Source organism: Pelophylax lessonae (assembly GCF_965119305.1).
Source record: "Pelophylax lessonae genome assembly, chromosome: 11".
NCBI classification, from domain to species: domain Eukaryota; kingdom Metazoa; phylum Chordata; class Amphibia; order Anura; family Ranidae; genus Pelophylax; species Pelophylax lessonae.
The window spans coordinates 172,061,345-172,078,066 of NC_138778.1; positions in this window are offsets into that span (position 1 = coordinate 172,061,345).

The window sequence follows — 16,722 nt, forward strand, 5'->3', positions numbered from 1 at the left end:
AATGCATCTCAAGATCACGATCAAACTTTTGCCACCTGTCTTTCACCAGTTCCATTTTGGAAATATTCCCTGAAAGGCACTTGAAATTCATTTGCTTCACGTTTTCACCAACACCCTTAGTTTTCTCCACTAGGTGGCGTTTGCTTTTTTCTCCCAGATTTATATCACTTGCTTTAGTTTTCTCCGCTTTAGTTTTCTCCACTAGGTTTTCAGCCTGAACTGAGAAATCATCACATTTCTTACACAACTCTTTTGTTTGCTGAAGCTCTAATGATACATTTTCCAATGCTTGAAGTTTTTGAAGGAACGGTTTATTCCAAAGGGGTGATTCAAGCCACATGTCATCACATTTCTGAGGCTCACTCCGGACAGACCCCAAAACACTGATCCTTTTAAAAACTGCATCAGGCACACTATCCCCTCTTTGGGACAGATCCTCTGTTGCCTGTAATTCCTCTTCAAGTTCCTGCAACGGAATCTTCATCTCTTCTACTTGCTGTTCTAAGGCTCGCTTAGACTCTTCTAGCTCCTGAACGCTTTTCCCAACATCATCCTTGGAGCTGACCAATTCTTCCATTTCTGTACGCAGCTGTTTGTTAACTCTTTCTAGTTCAACCTTACACTCTATAGCTTCCTCCAAAGAGCGAGCCAAGAACAGGGCTTTGCTCTCTTTATCACGCGCCTCTGCTTCTGCACGGTCGCGTTCTTCTGCATACTTTGCAGACACAGTCTTCTCCTCACCAAGCATCTTATCAAACTTCTTTTTCACATCTTCAACACACTCTAATGAACCAACGCTTTCTTCCATGCGTTTTTTCATATCCGCTATCTGAGCTTGCAATGTTGCGACTTGCTCTGATAGGCTTTTCTTTGCTTCCTCCTCCTCTTTTAATTGTTCCAGGAAGCCATTTTTCTCATCTTCCATTTGTTTGAGCTTTGTGCTAAAACTCAGCCTTTGACACCTCTCTTCCTGTAAGAGTTCCTGCGTGTCTTGCAGCTGCGATTCCAAGATAGAAAAATCTTCCGCAATTTCTCTAGATTTGCTGTCTGCTTGAGAAAGCGGATTTGTGACACTGTCCAACTCAACCTGCAATCGGTTTGCCTTCTCTGACAGCTTAGCACACACTCGGTCACCTTCTGACACCTTGACTTGCGATTCCTGCAGCTGTGCCTCTACTTTTTTTCTCTTGTGTTCAGAATCACCTTTTCCCTGCAGAAGAGCCTTCACCTCATTGGCTAGTTTCTGGGAATGAGACTGTAATTCTGCCACACAGGCTTCTTTCTCCTTTAACTGCTGCTGGACACGTTGGGCTTCATCTTTCCAACTTTCACAGTCCGCACGCAATTCATCTACCACATTGCTCAAAGTAGTGAGCTCATACACAGTACTCAGTAATTTAGCCTCTCTTTCACTTTTCTCGTTGTCGCTGAGAGACAATGTCGTTTTCAGAGCAACATTCTGTTCCTGCACCCCCTGCAGGTCTATTTTTGTAGCTTCCAAACACTGAAGACTTTTTTCCAGCTGATTACGCAACTCCAACATTTCACACATACTTTGCTCCTGCAAAGTCTTAACTTCAATTTCCTTCTCCATAAGGATGGTATCTTTCACCTTTATAGTGTCTTGACGTTTTTGCAACTCGACCAAAAGAAGAGCAGTGGTTTCTTCCCACTGTGACACATGAGACTTGAGTAGTTCATTCGTTTTCCTGCAAGTTTCTATGCTCCATCTTAAGCAATTCCAAGGCTTGTTCCTTTTCTTCCATTTTCCGTTGCAAGGCATCCAACTCAGCCCTGCACACATACTCGGTTTCCTCCAAACCGATGGCCTCCATTGGCTGCTGGCGTCTCTGTTCCCAGCCTGCCATGCTCTCTTGGTGAGCCTTTTGTTGAGCTGCAAAGCTCCGCTGAAAATCCGCATTTTCCTGCTGTTGAGCTGCATTTGCCTGCTGTTGAGCTGCATTTGATATAATCAGTTGTTTCAACATCTCCTCCATTTTGGGCTTACTTTCCATCTGAGAACACTGTGTCTCCATAACCGTTTCATTTACACCAGCGTTGCTAGGGACAACAACTTTTCTCTTTAGCCGATTCCGTTCAGGCATGGATGGGGCTGGTTCAGACGGTAGCATCCCCTCCATCCATAGAATCCGGTCTCTCATTTCAGCGATCCGTGCATCTTTCAGGCGTTTTGATCGCCCCATCTTTAGTCACTCCACAAAAAATTGTTTCAAAGACCTGCAAAACTTTTAAGACCACTGTCTCTCTAAAACTTAGTAGTTTTTTTCTCTCTCTTGCAGGATTGCCTTTCCTGTACACACAGTTTGTGCAGTCCCTTGCACCAGACGCAGCAAAGTTCATCAAAAATTTTGAGACCCCTGTCTCTTTAAAACACGTTTTTTTTTTTTCTGTCAGGATCTTCTCTCCTGCACACATAGATTGTGCAATCTCGTGCACCAGACAAAGTTCATCAAACATATGCACTTCTTTGCAGGGATCTCTGCTTCTGCTCCACCATATCCCTTTGTTTCTTCACACTCTTCTCATTGAACACAGTTCATTTGCTTGTCCCTTTTCCTCTTCATATGGAACATGTCCCTTTGTTTTCTTTTCCACATAGAAAAACAGTCCATGTCCTCACCTTTGAGACGTCTTCACAACTTGTTTACCCTCCTTAGCGCACATCACTTCAGGGGGTCTTCTCCCATGCTCACCAGCTTGTCGGGAGGCACTCATCTGTCTTTCCTCCTCTCCCAGCCCACACGGCGACAGGAGGCAGCAGTCCTTCTCCCATGCCCACATGGCGTCGGGAGGCACACGTCTGTCTGTCCTCCTCTCCCAGCCCACACGGCGACAGGAGGCAGCTTCCGGAGGCAGCAATCCATAGACTTCCTTTGGACAAATTATAGAGGCCTTAACTTCCTCATTCCGAACAGCTGAAGGCCTTTCAACTTCCTTAGACAGTTCTGGCTACCTCTGCAGCCGACACCCTATAGTAATTGGTGATTTGTCTAACCCAGGTGGAAGTGTAGCTCTTGTCTGTGACTACATTCACAGATTTACCTGACTTCCTGTCACAGTATATATATATATATATATATATATATATATATATATATATATATATATATATATGGAGTTTATACAAACAGAAAGTGCAACATGCACTACAAGTAAAAAAAAAACGTGCACCTTGACATGATCATACAGAGTTGAATATTTTAGTGATTAGCCTAACACTGTAATACAGAGTTGAATGTAGCAAATTATGTTGCATATTAAAAATAGCGAATGTGAGGAGAACACTAAGATTTCCTTTACACATAAACATAACCATCTATACCTAGGTGGAGGCCTATGTGGGGAGTATAGATAGAGAAATGTACCATACTTTAGTAATGTGATGTATTTATATTCGATGGGGGATCCATTCCCCATGAATACAGGTGGAGGCCTCTTCCAACCATCTATCCCAAATTTTATGGTATTTGTTTGGACAGCCCCTATGCACATGTAATACTTTCTTAAAGGGGAGGGTGGCATTAATAGCTCTGATCCACTGTTTTAGGGTCGGAGAAGACCCCTTAATCCAAGTTCTTGCAATTTGCATTCTAGCCGTAATCAGCGATTACTATAAAAAGTTATTCAAGTATTTGTCCTCCTCAGAGGTGGGAATGAGGCCTATTATGCATTGTCGAGGGCATAGGGCCCGAGGGGAACCCATTAAGTCTTTGAAAAATTTGACCACCTGTGTCCAGTGCCTTTGGATGCAGGGACAGGATCATAATAAGTAGTAAAATGTACCCCTGGGCATCACAACATCTGGGGCATGCTGGGTTTTGGTCCGGCTGGTACCTGTTGTCAGGATCAGTGTCATTACGTGGGTCACCTGCTGGTGGCACTGTTGTTCCTGGAACTGAGGGGCGCAGTTCCAGGGCCCACCAGCGGGTGTCTCCCAGCAGCTGGACTGTTCTTTTAATTAAGCTGCACCTGAAGAGGACTGCTGAGGGAATATAAGCCCGTCCTTCACTGAGGCTCAGGGCTTCAGTATTTTCTCTGCTAGCCATGTCCCTGTCTGAGCCTGATCCTGAAACCTGTATTCTGATCCTGAGTCCTGTTCCCTGTACCCTGCCTCCTGTACCTGGCTCCCTGCTTTTCTTGTCTCCTGTCCCTGTCCTGTCCTGCTATTGTTTGCTCCATCCTTTTATATATAGTTTGTTAGGTTCTATTGGGGTTTTGTACTGTTATCATTTATGTTTTGTTTACTTGTTTATGCTCTACTGGTGTTGGTATTGGAGTGTGTAATTTTGCTTAACCGGTTGCCGACCGCCGCACGACTATATACTGCGGCGGTCAGCCCCGGCCAGGCAGAGTGACGTTTGGGTACGTCACTCGCCTGTCACTGACTTGAGACAAGTCAGTGCGTGTGACCGGCGGACCCGATGTCCGCCGGTCACACTACGATCGCTCCGGTGAAGGGAGAAAGGCGGAGCGGCTTATGTAAACAAGCCGCCCGTCATTCTCCCTGGTGTAAAAATGAAGATCAGACGGTTCTACTATGTAGGACCGTTGATCTTTGTTTTTACACCAATAGCCATGTCCCTATACAGTTAGAATCACGCCCCTAGGACACACTTAACCCCTCCCTCTCCAATACAGTTAACCCCTTCCCTGCCAGTGTCATTTTTGCAGTAACAGTGCATATGTATAGCACTGAATACTGCAGTAATGTCACTGGTAACCCCAAAAGTGTCAAAAATGTCAGTCAAGGGTCCGATCTGTCCGCCGCAATGTCGCAGTACTGAAAAAAAATTGCAGATCGCTGCCAGCCATTACGCGTTAAAAAAAAAAAACACCAAAAATGACAAAAATCTTTCCCTTTGTTAGTAAACGCGATAACTTTTGCGCAAACCAATCAAAATACGCTTTTTGCAATTTTTTTACCAAACATATGTAGCATAAAACAAATTGGCCTAAAATGTTAAAAAATTTTGATTTTTACATTTTTTTTTGGGGAATTCCATATAAAAAAATGTGAAAAATATTGTTATTTTTGCAAAATTGACGCTCTTTTTTTGTTTATAGCGCATGATCAAAAAATCACATAGGTGATCAAATACCACCAAAAGAAAGCTCTGTTTGTGGGAAAAAAAGGACGTCAAATTTGTTTAGGTACACGACCGCGCAATTGTCCGTTAAAGTCACGCAGTAAAAAATCGCAAAAAAAACCCTGGTCTTTTAGCAGCCAAATCCTCCGGGGCTTAAGTGGTTAATACACTTATTTACACCTTTATCCATCTGGGTCCTGATTCCTTGATGCAGCCAACTGATCTGATCACCCTTGCTGGATGCCTGCATGTGGTATCCCTGACAGAATACTGAAGCCACTAACGATCAGATTGGTTGCACCTGGGAATTAGGAATTTTCTGGTTGTTGCAAGATGCAGTCAGAGGAGGTCTTTTATTTTTCCAAGCTTGTAACAGAAGATAGGGAATATTGCCGCCAAATTTTTAGAACGTACACTAGTGAGCAGTTGTTGGAAAGCATCCGTCTGGCCCACTTGTTTGTTGACCAAGGCAGAGTTTTGTTCAGAGAGATTCAGCCACTTATTCAACTCTGTGCAGAGTTGGCTTTATCTAGCACCCCTAAGGGTGGTGATGATTATTCTCCTCCTTTTAGTGTCTCTCAGGTGGTATCTCTTGTGTGGCTCTTGGAAGATGATAAACCCTATTTTATTGAACATTATTCAGTGTATTCTCCAGAGGCCCTGCTGGATTGTATGAATGCTGTACACTCTCTAATCAGGCGAGGGGTATGCATACTTGCCAACTGTCCCTTTTTTCCAGGGACAGTCCCTGCAAATAGGAGCCTGTCCCAAGTAATTTACATTGTCCCTGGAAGCGCCTGTTAATCGGGCTGCCCATAAATGTTAGGCAGAAGTAGCGCAACTGAATGGGAGACTTATTCCAACTCTGCTACTGTGGCCTTAAATTTGAAATTCCCTTTTTTAATCTCCTCTATATTGAGTGGACTCTATAATCTGATAAGTAAGCGAGATTAATTATGCAGAGTGGGCGGAGCTTCAGGGAAGTGGGTGTGGTAATTGATAGCTGTGTTGCAAAGTGTCCCTGGAAATTTTTTTTAAATGTTGGCAACTATGGGTATGTAAATGAAGTTTTGTTCAGCCTTTACTGCAAACCTGGTCAGATCTTTCCGATTCAGCCTCAGCTAACTCACAACAATCCACTTCTGCCTCTGAACACCAGTTTTCTCAAAGTTTCTTCTCTCCGTTACCTGTAGCAACCACAGCTGCAGTTCAGTATAGTTTGCTTCCAAATGCATGTCCATATCTTGGCCCAACTAGCTGAACTATTCCTGCATTTAATCCAGTGAAAACTTCCTCTACTACTCTGTTGCCCCTAGCAACCTCTCAGAAATTCTCCTCTGTAACTGTCTCTCCTTACAATACAATTATACCTGCTACCCAGCCTGTTGATCCGATGCCTGCTACCCAGCCTGTTGATCTGATACCTGTTGATCTGATGCTTGCTACCCAGGCCACTGATCCAGTGCCTACTTCCCAGCCTACTGATCCAGTGCCTGTTGATCTGGTGCCTGCTACTCAGCCCGCTGTTCCGGTGCCCGCTGATCCAGTGCCCATTGTTCCGGTGACCACTACCCAGCCTGCTGTTCTGATGCCCGCTGTTCTGGTGCCCGCTGTTCCGGTGCCCGCAGTTCCAGTGCTTGTTAATCTGGTGTCTCCTACTCAGACCACTGATCCGGTGCTCGCTGATCCAGTGCCGCTTATCCAGTGCCCGTTGTTCTGGTGACCACTACCCAGTCTGCTGATCCGGTGCCTGTTTCTCAGCCTGCTGTTCCGGTGCCTGCTGTTCCGGTGACCGCTGTTCTGGTGCCCGCTGATCTGATGCCTCCTACTGAGCCTGCTGATCCAGTGCCTGCTGTTCCGGTGCCCGCTGATCCGAAGCCTCCTACTGAGCCTGCTGATCTGGTGCCCGTAGTTCTGGTGCCTGCTGACCCAGTGCTTGCTGATTCAGTGTCTGCTGCCCTGCTTGATATGCCACGGTCTGCTGCCCTGCTTGATGTGCTACGGTCTACCGCCCTGTTTGAAGTGCCTATGTCTGTTGCCCAGCCGTGTGTGCCACTGCCGGATACCCTGCATTCCACTGGCGCTCCCCTGCTTGATGTCCAGCTTGCCTTCAGTCCCAGTGTTGGGACATGTGCTGCAATGAGGGCGGGTGTATCCCTAATGTTACGCCTCTTCAGGAACTTGACCTGTGGGGTGCCTAGAATGCCTCCAGGCCCTGGTGGTGGGGCGCATGATCAATTGCTGGACTCTGGTGGCACGTCTTCTGGCAAGTTAAAGGACTTTGGCCTAGAGAGTGCTAGAAGACCCACAGACATGGAGGGGAGACCTTTCTGGACTTTCGGAGTAGAAGCACAATGGAGTGTCCGGAGGCCACTCCTCAAAGGGGGGGGAACTGTCAGGATCAGTGTCATTACGTGGGTCACCTGTTGGTGGCACTGTTGTTCCTGGAACTGAGGGGCGCAGTTCCAAGGCCCACCAGCGGGTGTCTCCCAGCAGCTGGACTGTACTTTTAATAAAGCTGCACCTGAGGAGGACTGCTGAGGGAATATAAGCCCACCCTTCACTGAAGCTCAGGGCTTCAGTATTTTCTCTGCTAGCCATGTCCCTATCTGAGCCTGATCCTGAAACCTGCATCCTGAAGCCTGTATTCTGATCCTGAGTCCTGTTCCCTGTTCCTTGTACCCTGCTTCCTGTACCTGGCTCCCTGCTTTCCTTGTCTCCTGTCCCTGTCCTGTCCTGCTATTGTTTGCTCCATCCTTTTGTATATAGTTTGTTAGGTTCTATTGGGGTTTTGTACTGTTATCATTTATGTTTTGTTTACTTGTTTATGGTCTACTGGTGTTGGTATTGGAGTGTGTCATTTTGCTTAATAAACGTATTTACACCTTTATCCATTTGGTATCCCTGACACCTGTAAAGGCGGATTGGTGTTAAATAGGACCTTTGTCTTGGGGGATACAGATTTGCACATTTATAATACCTCTTCCCACTCCTCATCAGCTACCGTTCACCGGGACTTCAGTTGGTATGCCAGAGCAGTGGGCAACATGAGGTGATTGTAGAACGTAGAAATGAGTTTCTTAGGGTTCTGCCCTGTAATTATCTCCACAAGGTATAGAGTTTCTAGGCTGGGGATGAGTCCCGGAATTGAGAGTTAAGTGCGTGCTGGAGTGGAGGTACTGAAAACCCAGCTGGAGTTTTAATCCTTCCCCACTCTAACCAGAACTAGAAAGAAAGCTTTTGGCTTGACATACACTTTAAAGTTTTAGTTCTTGATGTGACCAAGAAACATTGAATCCCAACATGTCACTATAGTATGTAGGCTGTTCAAGAACCACAGTTGGCCTTACTCCGGGACCTTGAGCAAAACTTGAATTATAGAGCAGAGAGCATGCCATCATGAAGAGAAGTGACTCTACTTCCATGACACAATAACCTCCAGGGATATCAGTCTTGACAGCCTGTCTCCTTTAACTCCTCACAACCATGACAAATAATACAAAGGCTAGAGTCTTTATACAATCCTGAATTGTCCAACATTTAAAATAGCAAACAGTCCTGAACATCCATAAGAAACAATTCTAATGTGCTTAAGCCACAGTCTTACTGATAACTGGCTTGTGGCAAAGCTTCTCTGCCTTTTAACTGCCTTTTTCACAACTATGAGCAACACAACTGTATCTCTTTCAACAATGATTTGGAAATTACCCTGTGCCCCTACAGAAACATTTCACAATCAACAAAAAGAATCATAAGTAAGGTGCAAAGTCATAATTACAATACAGAATATAGCACCCAGAAATATATGTCCTCTTTTCCTCTTTATGTACAGCACATACAGTACATATTTTGGGGGTATATCCTGTCGTAACTTTGTACTGTTTTTCTTGATATTAGTTTCTACACTTTTTGAATTTGTTTAGCCTTTGGATAATCCATTATCACATACCACTAATTATACTGCTTATTTTCAGAGGTATGATGGAATGAATAACTGTATATTGCGCTGTAAAGTTGGGGGGATGTTCTACATGAACTTTCATCATTTAGCACTAACTCTTTAAAGATTTATTTTACTAATTTTAAGTTATGTTTGAAACTTTCTTTGGTCATGAGATAATAGCTACATATAGTAATTTATACATTATTTAGGCTTATTCTAACTTTCTGAGTAGAGAAAGTATTACTCCAGCCAAAAGGGTTTTTTTTATGGAGGGGGAACTGGTAGAACCTATATCATGTTTGTTTTTATTGCTGCCATTGTCTCCATTGAGAAGATTTCCCCTCACTTGCTGTTTTAGTGACCACTCTTGAAGGGGGACAAATCTCCAGAATGGAAACACTGACTTCAATAAAAGCCTGATAGTGTCACTGCCTGTTCCTCTTCCTTCCCCTGTGATTGGTTGTGGTGCTGTAGCACTCTTTTTGAGCATCACCAACACATGGCTCTGGGCTTTGATGGCACATGGCCACCTAGCTACTGTGCCTTGTGCCTTACCTTGCCTTGTCCCTTATAGCGCCTGTTACTGACCCGTTTCTGCTTACCAGACTACTGTATCACACTATATTAATTCTAATGTTGTATAGTCGTACATGCTCAAAAATGTGATCTTCGTAGATGTCCTTGTACGTGAATGGAGGATGAGGTTGGATAAGGATAAAGCAGTTGTATAAAAAAAATGTATATTAAAATGTAAAATGCCATTCAAATTACAATCTGGAATACATTTTCAGCTTAAAAAATTGAATTAAAATAGTCAAGTGCAATTATCATAGACGTAGTTAGGGCTAGAGAATAAAAGTATTTTCTGGGCCTGTCTCGCTCACTACTTCAGCAGATTTTGGTGAGTTTTCATTTCCTGCTCCCACATAATTCCCGCAGTCTGTATGTCATTAGAGCGTGATAGTCATCGGGTCACACTACAGTGACAGTATATAGGGGTCACCGTTTCTCCTTATCTGTCTCTTCAGGAAGAAAATGGAGCTATTGTTGTGTTGGTGGAAATATTTTAAGCTTGAGTTCACAGGCCGGGCGGTGGCGTGTGACACAAACCCCTGTCACTCGGTGGCATTTCAGTGTATGACGGTGACAGGGAGAAATGAAGGGACACTGACTGTGAGCTCAGAGGGCTAGGGCTTTTATATTTACCCATGTGGAGTTTGACCTTTTCAAGCTGCAAGAGGCTGAACTGATCATTCACCGTTTATTTATTCTTCTGTCTTTTGCATTATGTGCATGCAGTAATAAATGTGTGTTCCTTTTGTGATTTATAGGAGAAAAATGAGCTCATTGAGAGCATGAGTATTAATCAGAAATTGAATTTGTTTAATCATCAAACTAGCAGACCGATTGAATAACAATTAAATCTAAACTGCAGGCGGATTAAAGACAACAGCAATGAATACAGTAATCATTTAAAAATGAATCCCAACTCTGGGAAGAAATGTTAACCACCACACCAGCTCCCAGCCATTCACTGTTTTTTTCTTAAAAAAATTCCCAGTTTTGCTCACTTAAAGCATTTGTTACCCCAACACTTCATATTCCTGAGATGTGCCTGTTGTACCATGTACTTGTATGAGAAAGTATCCTGTTCTCTTTGTATTGCTTTCTTTATGTGAAATCCCTGGTGATCATGCCAATCCCCCTGTTTTCCTATTAAAAACTCACCACACCAGTCAGGAGAGCACATTGTGGTCAGTTCTCTAGCTGTGCTGAGTACTCAGCCTGCTTTCCTCCAATGATCAGACTTATCCTGACACAGCCCCTCCTGCACAGCCTGTCATTTGGAAGCTCAGTGTACTGCTGCTTCTCCTCCCCCAGCTTATATGCAGCTTAGATCAGAGGGAATCTGAACAATTATAAAAAAGGGAAAAAAGGTATTTATACTTTTTTGTAGCTATACAGGAATGTGTTGCCTTTCATTTCTTTTCCAGCCCCCATTCACATTGGCGCGATTTGACATGCTTTTTAACAGTGCCAGCAACGGCACTGTCCCAATCAGTTCGCCGCTGACTTTGCGGCTCCGCACCGATTTCCAAAAGTAGTTCTTGCACGATTGGCGATTTCTGGGTTGATTTCAATAGACATCTGTGCATGAACCCACACAGATGTCATTCAAATTGCCTCCGAACTCGCACTGAAATGCAGGTTTGAAATTGTGCGAGATTTCAAACCCGCGTTCAGTGTGAACGTACCCTTAAACTGAAAGGGTTGTTTTACAAGGTGAATGTTTACAATCGCTTTAAGCTGCTTCACCTAAGAATCCACTGCATCTCTTCCATTATTGGAGACTAGTGTTCAGAAGCTGCATGCAGGTCCAGCTTACTTTTCTTGTTGCCGCCCCTTCTGTTGTGACATCATATTTTTCTGCTTTCCGTATCATTGATCCTGTGTAACAATAGGTGCTCAGGGGTGGTGACATCAGCATGTACAGTATGTTACATCATTAATCTTATTAGGTATAATACCAAATATGATATGATATCATACCTAGTGATGTTGCCCCTCCAAAGTTCCCTGCACACTTATGTAGCAACCTTCTAGATAGGTGCTAGGTTAGGTAAATGTAGTTACTGGATTACTGTAATCAGTCAAGCTGCATGTGGTTGTTTTGGTTTGTTCTGTGTTTCACTGGCTGCTGGGTTGACTGTTTCCCCCTGTCTGTCTGGAAAGGTTCTGGTAGATATTGGGCTGGAAGAGTTATATCAGCAGCTGAATTTTTTTAGGGGGAGGTGCCCAGATGGTGGCTGGAAAGGAGCATAAATACTCTGAGACAGAGAACAGAGGGGTTCGTATTCTAGAGGAGGAGATTCCAGCCTGGAGGGCTGCTGCCCTCCTGGGCAGGCCTGCTATGTGTCTGCTGTTCACTGAGGTCCAAGCTAGGCTAGCTAGGGGGCCTATTCTGGTAAAAGTTGCTTGAGCTGACTGGGGGACTTTCGTCTGGGGATCTGGTCTAGTATCACTAGAGGTATTGGAAGAAGGTGTCCAACTATCCAAGGACATTAGTGTGTAGAGACTAGAGAGAGAGATCCTTAAGACTGTACTGCTGCCATCCCTCTTGTGCTAGAGTCAGCATTGCTCAAAGTAGACATTGTGCCTGGTGTCCTGATACAGCTCAGTCCACTAAGTGCTTGTGCAAGGACTCTGCTCACACTAATAGGAGAAAGATTAGCATCTGTCAGAAATTCTGTATATACAGTAGCCCTACAGAACAAACTGCACAGTCCACATGTATTTGTCTGCTGCTTAACTGCAAACAGGAAACAGGAACTTTATTATACAGAGAAAATACATAGAGTTTACCATAGAGCAGCTACAAACTTATAAACACCCCATCTACTGGCTGAAGAATATCTCTGTAGTTGTTGTACAAAAATACATGAATGATGTATTCCAACATTGGCAAGAAAAGATGGGAGAGAAACTCAACTGACAATAGGTATAAAGTGACCCCAGACTAAGATACAAATTTTATTGATACAAAATTACCTATAGCAGCTTATAAAAATGTTAACCCTCCAACATTCACCATAATAACAATGTTGTTATATATTAAAATGTATTCCAGCACTCCCACTCAACAACTACTCCTTATTTAGTCCAATTTTGAATCTCAGTTCTACAAATCTGTTTCTTGTAAGCAGTTTTGTCAAAACATCTGAAATTTCATCAGCAGCTCTGATCCTTTTGTTTCTCATGAGTTTGAAGTCTTTGCATCTCATCCCATGAATCTGGCTCTGATTTTAATGCTACGTTAGCAACATAGGACAGATGGTTGGCTGGGATGCCTTTATTGCTTCTGGTGGATTTCCCGATTGAAGCCTCTTGTGGCCTATTTTCTTCTCTTAAAGCATTTGGATTGTCTGCATTCATTTCTATTTCTGTGTCACTTTGTTGCTTATCTTGGAACACTGATGTTGAATTTCTCTCAGTTTGAAGCGTTTGTGTTAGTTCATGACATTTTGAACACACTGAACAAGTTTCATTGGCAAGTACACTTTTACTGATGGTTACCTTGTTTGCTTCTCAGTGTAGATGTCTGTATCCCTTTTGAGATTCACTATACCCTACAAGTACACCTTCCTTTGCGCAAGCATCCCATTTTGTAAATTTTTCTTTGGGGATGTGCACATGGACTTTTTTGTCAAAATTTTTTAGATGGTTCAAATTTTAGGCTTTTTCATTTCACAGTTTATATGGAGTTTTCTCAGTTGATTTTGGAGGTAGCATGCAGTCATAATTGCCTCCCCCAGTATGTGGTCGGCATATCTGCATCGAACAGCATAGTTCTTCCACTCTCACATAGAATACAGTTCATTCTTTCTGCAACCCCAATTTGTTCTTGGTTGTATGGTACAGTAGCTTGAAATATTTTGCCATGCTTTCGGAGAATGGCCTGTGTGTTATCACCTGTATATTCAATTCCATTGTCTGTGCAATACACTCAGCATTTTGACAAATTTATTGCTTACTTGAGCCAAATGCTGTTCAAGTTTCTCTGATACTTCACTTTTGTTGTGTAACAGATATAGGGGTTGATTTACTAAAACTGGAAAGTGCAATATCTGGTGCAACTGTGCATGGTAGCCAATCAGCTTCTAACTTTAGCTTGTTCAATTAAGCTTTGATTAAAAAACCTGGAAGCTGATTGGTTTATATGCACCAGGTTTTGCACTCTTCAGTTTTAGTAAATGAACGCCTAAGTGTAGTATACCTGGAGTAATCATCTATAAAAGTGACAAAATACCTCTTCTTTCCTGGAGTCAGTTTTTAGATATGGACTGCAAAGACCTTGATGAATAAAATCCAGAGGTTTCTTAGCTCTCCTGCTACTCCGGTTTGGAAAGGCTTTTCTTGTCATTTTTCCTTTTAGACAGCTGGTGCATTTCATTGTTTAATCACATGGACTAATTTTTATTCCACTTGCATAGTCATTTTCAGTTACATTCTTTATTATGTTAGGACTTATGTGCCCAAGACGCCTGTGCCATGCTTGAATGCAGTTTAAATGTTTTTATTCCTTGGAAGTATTAACCACCTCATTGCAGTTCAGCTGATACAGTTCATCTGTAATTTTAGCCTTTGCAAGTAAGATATCCTCTTTAGTGATGGTACAACTGCAATCTTGGAAGGTCACTACATTGAATTGTTTTAGGTGCTTTTTCACTGACAAAAGATTAGTTTCAAGAGAAGGGACATATGGGATATTTTTTACAGGTATCTTAATGGTGACATTCTGGGAAATAGGACAGTAAAGAAAACTGTCTCCTATTCTTCTAATTCCATTATTTGCCCATTAGCTGTGGTGATGTTTTCTTTTTATGAAATGTGTGTAATTTGTCATGTGGCTTGTAGCTCCTGATTCAGCATACCATGCCTGCAAAGATGAGGTGTGACATTTGGATTGAAAAACATATTCATTATATGGAGCAAAATCAGTTTCTTCCTTCACACTTTTGACCTTTTGTAGTTTAGTTTTTTTTTGCATTCTAGCTTTCCAGATTCTGCAATCTTCTTTTAAATTACCTTGTTTTATGTTATGAACAATGCATTCCAACACATATATTGTACTGTGTCTTCTTTATATAGCAAAGGAGACCTAGAGCATTCTGTATAAGACCTAGGGCATGCTCCCTGGATGCCAAGGTCTAGAACGCCCCTGGCTGTGCCCTAACCCTTCTCTCCTTGAATTTATTGGTTCTATAATAAACTTTGTTAAGCCTCCTAATGTGATTTCTTCCAAAAAGAGTCAAGGATTCCACCCAGAGGTGAAATGCTAGCCCACCAAGTCACCTTGGAGTCCTCAATCACTGCTTGGTGGTAAAGGGGTGCTACATATATCATAAAACACCACAACTAACATGCATATTCCCAAACAAAATATAAAGACATGATATAGAAAAACATATCACATGCACCCAAACTGACTACCCTTTAACCATCCCTTGAGAATGTTTGTATAGTTTGCAGCTTAGGGCTTCCAAGATATGAGAATAATCACAAATGGAGCAATGGTAGCTTTTGATGTGTTTCTCAGACCTTACTCTGCTTCATCTGAAAATAGGAGTCATATATCCGCAGGCAAATGTACCAGGGAAGACTGCAGGGGACATTGGATGCTGCTACAGAATCAATGTCACAAATAATGTTCATGTAAAAAATGTCATTCTTGAAAATTACCATGGAAGCTCAGAGAGTTTGTGTGGCTGTGCATTTAGTCACATAAAAGTGATATTTTTCTTATATAATCTAGAATTTGTTCAAATATGATCCCATGAAACCTTAATAGTCCCCGTGCTCAGAAGTTTTTTTTTTTTTTTTATGTTTGGCTGTAACGCTCCTGCGTTTTATGTATGATGTGGATTTACAGCTGCAGAAATATTCCACTTCAGTAGTCATGTAGAGAAACGCTAAGACACCAATCCCAACTCCCCAAGACTCATCATGTGTGGATGATCTCAATTCAGCAAGTAAATACACACACTCAATAAGATGTTCCTAGAGTGACTTATGTATATAGTAACACAGTGATGATAGGCTGAAGAGATAGGTTGGGTAGAGATGGTAGATGACAGACACTTGAAAGGAAATGTTCTTGAAAGTAAGATAGTAGCAGATGGGATGCAGATAGGTTAGCAATCATAGATAATGCAGATATAATAATAGTCCTTAGTATGCAGAGCTAGATAGTGTAAGCTTTAGTATGAAGGTTATAGAGGTTTCCCCTGTGGGGTACTTATCACTAGTAGCAATGTAGCAGAGGAGAGGTTCGGCAAGAGCGGATGATCCGGTAGCGGGATACAGGGATCAGCGCAGCGTGGTTCCGACAGCGAGGTATGCTTGCAAGCATGAGAGCTTCAAGACAGGTTAGCATCAAGGCACAAAGCAGGTTGAACGAACACATGTGAGTGAGAGCTGGTGATTTAAATAGCTGTTCAGTCCGGCGCTCAGTGATGATGTCAGCACTCTTAAAGGGAAACACACCTATATGTGCTTCATCTATCTAGGTAGATGGAAAGCACCCGGAAATGATGTGATAGGAGGCACTGAGAGTGCCAGAACCTTACAGTACCCCCCCGTAAGGCCGGCTCCGGAAGACCTCTAAGGCTGGTAGTCGATATAAGAATCGGAAAAAGCTGGTTGCCGATGTGAGAATCGGAAAAGACTGGTTGCCGATACGAGAATCGGATAACACTGGTTGCCGATACGAGAATCGGATAATACTGGTTGCCGATACGAGAATCGGATAAGGCTGGTTGCCGATACGGGAATCGAATAAGACTGGTTGCCGATACGAGAATCGGATAAGACTGGTTGCCGATACGAGAATCGGATAATACTGGTTGCCGATACGAGAATCGGATAAGACTGGTTGCCGATACGAGAATCGGATAAGGCTGGTTGCCGATACGAGGATCGGATAAGACTGGTAACCGATGTGAGAATCGGATCACTTGTTGCCGATATGAGAATCGGATCACTTGTTGCCGATATGAGAATCGGATCAGGTTGGTAACCGATGTGAGAATCGGATCACTTGTTGCCGATATGAGAATCGGATCAGGTTGGTAACCGATGTGAGAATCGGATCACTTGTTGCCGATATGAGAA